Source organism: Cavia porcellus, unplaced genomic scaffold (genome assembly GCF_034190915.1).
Source record: "Cavia porcellus strain 051 isolate PalLab524CR breed Dunkin Hartley unplaced genomic scaffold, mCavPor4.1 scaffold_15, whole genome shotgun sequence".
NCBI lineage: Eukaryota > Metazoa > Chordata > Mammalia > Rodentia > Caviidae > Cavia > Cavia porcellus.
This window is the reverse complement of record NW_026947498.1, coordinates 42,345,584-42,355,383: the sequence shown is the minus strand read 5'-3', so window position 1 is coordinate 42,355,383 and position 9,800 is coordinate 42,345,584. Positions and strand designations below refer to the sequence as shown.

Sequence of the window (9,800 nt, the reverse complement as noted above, 5' to 3'; positions counted from 1 at the left end):
TGTGCAAACAATTCAATAAAGGTTAAACTTTATCTTTTCAATGAATTCTAACACTAATTTAAATTGTAGCACTCCAGGATGGCAGATTTAAGAAAAGGCTACATCATACTTATTATGTTTTCTTGTCTATCAATCTGAAAAGATATTTAATGTGACAGAGAAAGCAAAATACATTAATAATAGAAATATTAAAATTAGAAGTCATAAGCAAAATGAAAATATTCTACTTGGATATAAAAACAATATAATCCATCACTAATATGAATTTTACTATCTCATATGAACCCTAAATGATGTGTGACTGTGACAAAGAAACTGACTTAAAATTGACCATTACATCTATTTCATAAATAACAAGTTCTAACTCATTCTTGTTTAACAGTATCCTATTAAAGAAAATTTCCACAATTTCCAAAGACTTGAATTCTGGAGATAATAAAAGTATTTAATATCAAACGTGAATCCTGAATAATATCTGGACAATCACAAGAGCTAAAACAGTGTCTTAAAAGTGCCAGTAATTAATTATTTTGCTGTGTAAAAGGAAGTCCTAGTGAAAGAGGTCAGCCAAAGAGAAATCTGTATTTAAACAAGGGTAAGTACTGAAATAGTCCAGTATTTTAACAACCATTATGGATGAACAAAAGCGTACAGCCTGAATGCAATTTGTGTCTCTAACCCAAACCTCCTTTGGGATGCAACAATACCAAAATCATAGTCTGTGATGTGATTCTTCTTGAAGGAGTCAGTTACAAATACTAAAGTGCCATAGAACTAACAGTTGAAATCTCTAAATGTGTGACTTTCATTTTATAGGGCTTGATAGTAAGTGCTTTTTATAATTTTTAAAATACTCTTTTTTCAGCTTCTTCTGTGTATAAATTACTATAATTTCAACATCACTGTATACATGAAATCACCAAATTTAAATATTTGAATTAGGTAATATACTTTATCCATTATTATAACCATGTGGTTCTGTTCCATATTTTGGATGCAGTCATTGCATCCAGTCATTTTTATCGCTTCACTTTTGATTGCTAGTTCTTAATTAAAATGTCTGTGATTTACCATCCAAGCTGACCCAGTAATCTTACTTTACTGAGAACTCTTTCATGTATTATGAGCTGTATTCCATCTTAACAATTCAAACTACTTTTTCTAACTTTGTACTCTTATCTGTAGGCCCTGAATGTCTTCCCTCCATAAATCTTGCCTTTCAGTTACCAATTTTATTCAAATGAGAAGAGGAATGAGCAAATGGGAGGGACAGAAAAAAAGAATGAAAAAAATGGAAGCGAAGCTTTTGTAAATAAAGAGGGGATGCGGTGATGAAGCGGGGGGGGGATGGGAAGGAAAGAAGTCAGATACACCATATACAGGAACAATTTCCCTCTGATGAATGTTATCACTGTGTATATCTAAAGTGTACCAAGAAAATACAAGGACAAAAATGTATTTATTATTTCTTCCTGCTGGGAACTTCGGGACCCTTCTCTCTTTGTCAAATATGTAATAGATCATTGTAAACTGTGGTATCTAAGAAACGTTACTTCACCATTTAATTGTTTAAGTAACAATGATTCTACTATATTTCATGATATTTTAAGGCACAGAACTCAAGCAGAAATTTGTTGTATTAACTCATGTCTTTGTAAGGTGTTGAGAAGAGTCACCTAGTACACTCAGTAAGTTGGTGTTTTGATAGGAGTATCTGGTGCACTTGACTCGGTGAAGCCTCTATTCATTTTATGTCATACATCAGACGCGTCCCAAGTTTTCTGTCTGTCCAGATTATGAGAATTGTTAGTGATGGTCTAGAGTTCAAAGAGCAAACTTTCAGAAAAAGGCCTGAATGCTGTCAGTAACTTAGCTTGGAAATGGATACTGCAGAATATCAGTTTCACCATGCCAAGGCAGTAAAAAGCTTGACACACTGAAGAGGAAATATTCATCATTTTTTTTTTTTTGATTAGTATGATGGTTGAGATTTTCAACTCGATTGACATGGGAGCCTAGTGATTAGTAAAGCACACTTCTGGATGTGTTCAGGTGGATCATGCACACATGAATTGGGGATCTATATCTGGACCTTAGACCCTTCCTTCCTAGCACCATTCCTCTGCTCTGCTTCCTGAACACCAGGAAGGATCAATTTTACTTTATCACAACTTCCACCATGATACTCCCATCTTGAAGCCTGCTCATCGTAGATTGAACCCTCTGAAACAACAGCAAAACAAAAAAAGAAAGAAAAGAAAGCTTACCTCCTTTAAATAGTGTATGTTTGTAGATCCCAGCAACTGAAAACTGACACAGTCCTACATTTCATCTACCAAACATGCATCGTGCATTGCTCCTAGTTGAAAAGTTTCCCAGTCATCAGTCAGTGGGCATTTAACATTTGTAAACTTAGACCTAAATTGAAGCCTCTGAAAGTAAGAGCACTAGATCTGTTATTCATATTTTCCTGACAACTTCTCCAGTGAGATAAACAGCCTCCAGAAAGCACTGGCATGTGTTTATATCCTTATCCTTTCCCTTCACCATACACATTTTTTTTCTGTCATTCTCTTGCCAACAGTCCACCTGAGCAACACAGTATATTTCAACCATAGCACTGTCCCCAGATAAACATAGCTTTTAACCCAAAGGGCATCCCAGTGTATTAGTCCAACAAAGACTTGTTTATCACTCACAGTATCTAACCCAATCTGTCACTCAGAGATAGAAACTAAGACATGCTCCACAATGTACAGCTCCACAATGTAAAATGCGTAGATTCTTCAGTTGCTACTGTGGAGCAAATACATTTTTTGGAGATACCACATTGGTTTCATGTGCTTTGGGTGCATAAGATGTGACATCTTTTACTCCATCCCACAATCTGTAGCCTAGAACTAGTCCAAAAAGAAAGAAAAATTGGATATAAGTGAGCATTCACAATATCAATCATAAACTGTATGGAGAAAAATTTTTTTAAAGTCTTTATACAATTTGACACGAAATTTGGAGATAGATTCAAAAGAGAATATAAACTTCCATGGAGCTTTCTTGGATAAAGTTTTAAGCCCAGGGATTGTATAAAATTGAAAAATTGTGTTTTAGGTTAAATATGTCCCTCCCAAGTCAAATATTTAAATCAAGTTGTAAATGTTCAGCTAAATTCTTTTTCATTGGTAAGCTATTAGCAAAATAAGTTAGAGCCAAAAATGAAACAATTTAGAGCCAAAAGTCACTGAAGAACACAGAGTACACACAAAGTACATAACCAGACACCTAAACTAATAACAGATTCAATGAGATCAAAGAAACGGTAATATACATAAAAAAGTTAATGTTGTTTGAGAACACAGAAGGTATAAAACATAATGGGACTGGAGACACAGCTCAGCATACAGCAACCCTGACAACAAGGCTCAGGGTTGAAAATCTGGTACCAAGCCGCCTTCTTAGTGTAGTAGGCAGCACATCAGTCTCATAATCTGAAGGTTCTGAGTTCAAGCTTCAGAGGGGGCAGTGCATCAGAGTTTTGGGCTCATGATTTAGCTCAGTGGCATAAGCGCCTGCCTTGCAAGTAGGCAGCCATGAGTTCGATACCTGGCACCAATAAAAAAAATAAATAAAAAACTTAAAAAAAGAAAATCTGGTACCAAAATTGAAATAAAATAAAATAGATTGATTACTCACTAAAAAGAAAGTTAATTGCAGAATTACAAAATAATAACTAACAATAAAGAATATAATGAAATTGAAGTTGAAAAATAGACAAAAAAACTGTAAGATAGACAATAACTGATTTTTCAAAAGAAAAGAACAGAGAATCTAAAGAAAACTTTTAAAAAATAGTAATTTTCTAGAATTCAAAAGTAGGTCATTTTCATACAGAAAAATCATATATGTTTAAAATAAAATAAACAGTTTAAAATCCACTTTGGTATAAATATTCAATATGATAATGAAAAAATGAGAATTTTTTTCTTAATAGAAAGATCTAAACAATAATATTTTAAAATTTAGTGTTTTTATCATGAGAATGCTACATATTTATTAAATATTAGATTAAAAATATTAATTGAATTCAATTAGGAAAGCTAGTTCATAAATTACTAAATTCTACATACCATCTGGTAATAACAGAATGAATTTGAACATTTGGTCCATTATTTGCTAATTGTGTAGCCATAGCATCTGTGTAAAAAAGATATAATACAGATAAAATTATATGATATAAATATCATGAAGGTAAGTTGTATTAATATTTTAAATGCTTATCTATAAAAAGACAGTATATTTTAATAAATTTCAATAACATATATTGTTCATAAATTATACTATTTGTAGCCTTTAAATTTGACTTTTTAAGCATTAAGTTAGCTAAATACTGCACCATTCAATATTAAATCTAAAACATTCACAATTGTTCTTCTTGAGAATAAAGGAAAGTTTTATTGATAGTTATATCAGTTCAATCCTGTAATAATCTGCACCTTTCAAGGTAAATCAAGTTGTAGATTTAGATATCTGTAACAATAATACAATTGTTTTTCATTCAAAAATTTTAGACAATGAAATTGAATGGTAGAATCACATAGAAATTGTTACTTTTTATACAGATGAACATTCCCAACCTCAGGGACAGTATCTAAATCTTCTCCTAAATTGAAATAAATGAAGATGCAAAAACATGTTTTATTCACATTCAAAATACATAATGTTATGTCTGTATAATTCTAATTCTACTAAAATTATAATATGTTTTAACTGAGAACACTATTCACAAATGCATATTGCCGAACTGATATTTTAAACATCATCCTATTATGACAAATCATTCCTTGCAAGTTGTCATCCTGTTGAAATGAGACCACTCAAAAATCTTTTCTCAATGATACTAATAATACATGTGCTTTCTTATGTTCTCCAAATCTTCAAACTTAAAGTGCTAAATAGAAGTGGTACTTCATGGGGATGCATTTTTAAAGAAATTTAGACAGTACTATTAACTTTAGTATGGAGATTCTATGTTCTTAGAATATAAATTTCATTTATTATCACAAAAAATCTGAGTGAAAATAAATTGAATAATGTATTTTTCTCGTATAATAAAATTGAAGTTTTTAAAATCTTGACTACAACGTATCATTGAAGACACTTTAAATGGAAGAAACAAAAATGAGCTTCCCTTCTTATTTTTCTTTTATTCCATTCAGGCAAACAAGCCTGTTATTTACTGTCAGTCATACTCATAGTGGGTTTCTGCCTACAATAAATCCCTTCAGACATACACAGAAAGGTCCTAACCCAATCAGCCGAGCATTTCTTACTCAAATTGACACAACAGTTAACTATCACAATTGTCCTCCAAAAAGTATGAGAAACTGCAATCTATATGTATCTCCCCTACACTCAAAAAAACTATTTGATTACTGAAACAATTAGCTGGGGAAATAACACAGTGCTATAGAACCTGCCTGGCAAGCACAAAGTTTTGAGTTCTATTCCCAACAACAACAACAACAACAACAACAACAACAACACACACACACACACACAAAGAGCAAGAAGGAAAGAAAGAATTGTTCAGAGTGAACTCCCACCACAGTTGGATTTTAAATATACATATATATATATATAGTAAGTAGATGAATGTAGAGATAAAGTTAATTGTAATTTTTTGTCAGAAAAACAGTAATGCTAAAATATACTACATGGATTAATCTATAAAATTCAAAACTTTGAAAGTTATATTGTTTTTTAAAAACTAGAAATTGAAATCATGACCTTGTGCTTGTCAGGCAGGTGCTGTGTCACCGAGCTATATTTCCAGGCCAATATATGTAATTTTAAAGAAGGAAAAAGCAAAAGATGAATGAGGGAAGTTTGCCTTTTTGAAGTTGGCTATCCTTCTGAAAGTCTCTAGGTTCAGGAAAAATCATGCATGACCACTTAGCAGCTAATAAATAGAACTTAGTAGTAGACAGAACTCCTTTATAAATCCTTCAATCGATGAAAGCTCTACTTGATAATTTGAGATTAAAATCAAGTTCTAGTTTGAAAATCTCTTATTACTTTATATGTGAGTGTTCAGGGGACATTAATTAGTTATTCTTGGCACGTTCTGTCTTATCATAAATGTTAAATTTTTCTCAGGTCATCCACAGATAAGAACTAGCCTAAAATCTTCATTTTAATTAGAGGATATAAAAAGTAAGGATGTAGGCCAAAGAAAAAAAGAGTTTGTCATAAGAGAAGTTTTTATGTGGTAGAGACAGTGTACCAGCTGGTCAAATTCGTTTTCTCTCTTTTCTGTAAACCAAGAGTATTTCTCATACCTTTTTGTAATAAATGTAATCAAAGCACAAGTTCTAATCAAAGGAATATGACTAGAAGTGGTGAACAATACCAATAGACATTTGTCTTGGTTACTTTTCCCTCATTGTTTAGACAAAATATCTGATGCCCAAAGTGAAGCAAGCAAAGATATATTTAGCTTGCGGTTTTGGAGGTTTCAGTTCAAACTCAGCTGGCTCCAAGGCAGAGTAACATGGCTGAGGGGCTACCATTCATGGTGGCCACAAGCAGCAAGAGCAAAAGCACAAAAAAAGGAAAAGCCTGACTCCTTTCCTCTGTTATATTGTATGCCAGCTACGCATCCCTTGGTGGGTACAGCACTGGCACTACCAATCCCAGTACTAGACAATGAGCCAATCACAAGCACTAGATTTAGCTTCTTTCATGACTGCACGAGGCTGGGGAGGATACCAAGACATAAACCATAACAACAATATAGAATTTCTTTTACATTTCCAACAGAGTAACCTTGAATACTTGCACAATAAGTGGCAGATACATAAGAAATGACTGAATCCCTGCATAACTAATTGGATGAGAACTACACACCAAACAAAAACCCTCATTTAGGTTTCACAAGAAGGACAGATAACTTCTATTTTTAAACCATTATGTACAGTATCTGATAGAAAAAAATGACAAATATTTAAATTAAAATTTTGTCAAAGTAAAAGACACATTGATATCAGTCTCTATAAAAGTCATTCTCGTCACATAGAACACAATTATCTTATCATTCATACCATTTTCAGAAGCAGTTCTGAAACTTGTTTTGGTATATTTTTCAGGCTTTAGCACCATTCAACTTCTGGATCACCTCAAATAGAAATAGAAGCAAAAATATGACACAAAATCCTCAATAACATACTATTAAGAAGAATTCAGTGAGTCATCAAAACAATCATATACCATGACCAAGTAGGTTTCATTCCAGGTCTTCAGGAAGGTTCAACATATACAAATCAAATAAATGTAATGAATAACATTAACAAGGACAAAAATTCCCAAATCATCTCAATAGACACAGAAAAAGTCTTTAACAAAATCCAACATCTTTTCATGATAAAAACCATGAATAATATAGGTGTAAAATACCTTGTAATGATTATAAAATCTATTTATGAAAACCCTACTGGCAACATCATAAAATGGGGAAATACTGAAATATTTCCCTCTAAAACCAGGAGAGAGACAAAATAATCCACTATTACCACTCTTGTTCAACATAGTCATTGAACCATTAACCAGAGTCATCACGCAAGAGAAAAAAAAATTACAAGGGATCCTTATAGGAACAAAAGAAATCAAGTTATCATCATTTGCACATGACATGATCTTCTACTTAGAAGCCCCAAAATTCCAGCAAAAGTCTCCTCCAATTGATACCCAAATTTAGCAATGGACCAGTACACAATTAACACAGAAAAGGCCTTAGCATTCCCCAACACTAATCATCAACTTACTAACAAAAAAATTAGGAAAAAAATGCCATTCTCAAAAGTACCAAAAAATGAATACTTAGGAGTTAACCTAACCAAGAAATTGGAAGGATTCTATAATGAAAACTGCATCACTTTGAAAAAGGAGATCAAAGAGAACATCAAAAAATTGAAAGATATCTGATTACTGGATAGGCAGAATCAAAGTATTTAAAATGATTTTAGTTCCAAAACTGATATACAAATTTAACACAATTTCAGTAATACTAACAGCATTACTCACAGATCTGGAGAAAACGATTCTAAAATTCATGTGGAACCAGAAGAAACCTAGAATAGCAAAACAAACCTGGATTTAAAAAGAAAGTCATCATGATCCCAGATTTGAAGTTATATTAAAGCTACAATGATAAAACACGTGCGATACTGATATAAAAACAGGCATTTGGATAAGTTAAATAAAGTAGAGGAAATGAAAACAACTCTAGGCATACTGAACAACTTGATATTTGACAAAGGGCCAAAGGCACACACAGGTGGAAGGTTAATCTTTTCAATAGAGGGTGCTGGGAAGTGTATACTCACATGGATGGAGAACATTCAGTCTAGACCTGTATCTCCCACTATGTACTAAATTAAAATCAAAATGTATCAAACGTATAAATATTAAAATAGAAACATACTGGGAGAAAAATAGGCGATACTCTTAAAGACACAGACATATGCAAGGATTCACTGGAAGGAACCCTAAATCACAAGAAATAGTACTAAGAATTAACAAATGGCACCCTAACAAATTAAAAAGCTTCTGCCCAGCAAAGGAAACAACAGAGTAAAGAGACTCTATAGAGCAGTGGTGGCACATCTTTTAGAGTTGAGTGCCCAAACTGCAACCCAAAACCTACATATTTCAAATTGCCAATATTGCAATTAAATCTGAAAACTGAGGTTTTAGTTTATAAAATCATTTCACACTTTAACGTCTTTAGTCTTAAAGAAAAAAACAAACAAATAACACATGCAATGGGTTCGCTACCACTAACCTGGAGGGTGGGAAAATTTTTGGTAGCTACTCATTAGAGAATACTAATATCTAGAATATATAAAGAACTCAAAAATAAAACCTAAACTAAAAGACTGAATCAAAAAATGGTCAACTTAAATGAATGGATAATTCTAGGAACAGGAAGTACAAATGACTAATAAAGACATCAAAGATATTCAGTTTCACCAGACATTAAGAGAAAAGCAAATTATAACACTGAGGTTTCATCTTGATCCATAAATAATGGCTAACATGAAATCAAATAGTGACAAATGTTGGTCAAATTGTGGGAGAAAAAGTACTCTTCTACACTGTTGGTGAGAATGTAAACTATTGTATCTACAACAAAAATCCATAGGGAGGTTCCTCAAAAACTGAAACTAGAAATTCCTTTCAATCCAGTTATTTATTTGTAGGTAAAAAAATGAAAGCTTTATTTATTTTTATTTTATTTGTTTGTTTGTTTGATTTTGGTATCAGGAATCAAATTAAAGACCATGCATCTGCCAGGCAAGTGCTGTGCTGCTGAGCTAAATCTTAGGCCCTCTTCTCCAATAAAGTAAAAGACATTTCAGTGGCATATGCTATCTTAGTACTTTTGTCATTACTGGGACAAAGTGCCTAACACCCACAAGTTAAAAGAAAAAGGTTTATTTTGGTTCACAGTTTATAGAGATTTCAATTCATAGTTTTCTGACTCTAAGTCAAGGAAGCATAGCAGAAGGACATGGCCGAAAACAGTCCATGGCAGGGCAGGCAGGAAGCTGCAAGCAGAATTAGCAGAATCAGCAGTGGAGTAGTAAGCCTCCCTTCCTCTTTTCTCCTCTGTAGTCTACAGGCATTTAGATTGATGCCACCAATAACCAGGGTGGGACTTCCATCATCCACACCCAGACCTACACTGAACCAATTTAGTTGTTACACATCCTTAAACTATATTCACATACCCTACATCCAAGAAA

At 32.9% G+C, this 9,800-nt stretch overlaps 1 non-coding gene across 1 annotated transcript; it reads left to right on the top strand.

Moving 5' to 3' along the window:
- Positions 1–3,446: 3,446 nt before the first annotated feature.
- On the top strand, positions 3,447–3,519 carry Trnam-cau (transfer RNA methionine (anticodon CAU)). Its single transcript has one exon. It is a non-coding gene; the product is annotated as a tRNA-Met (tRNA).
- Positions 3,520–9,800: the final 6,281 nt, after the last annotated feature.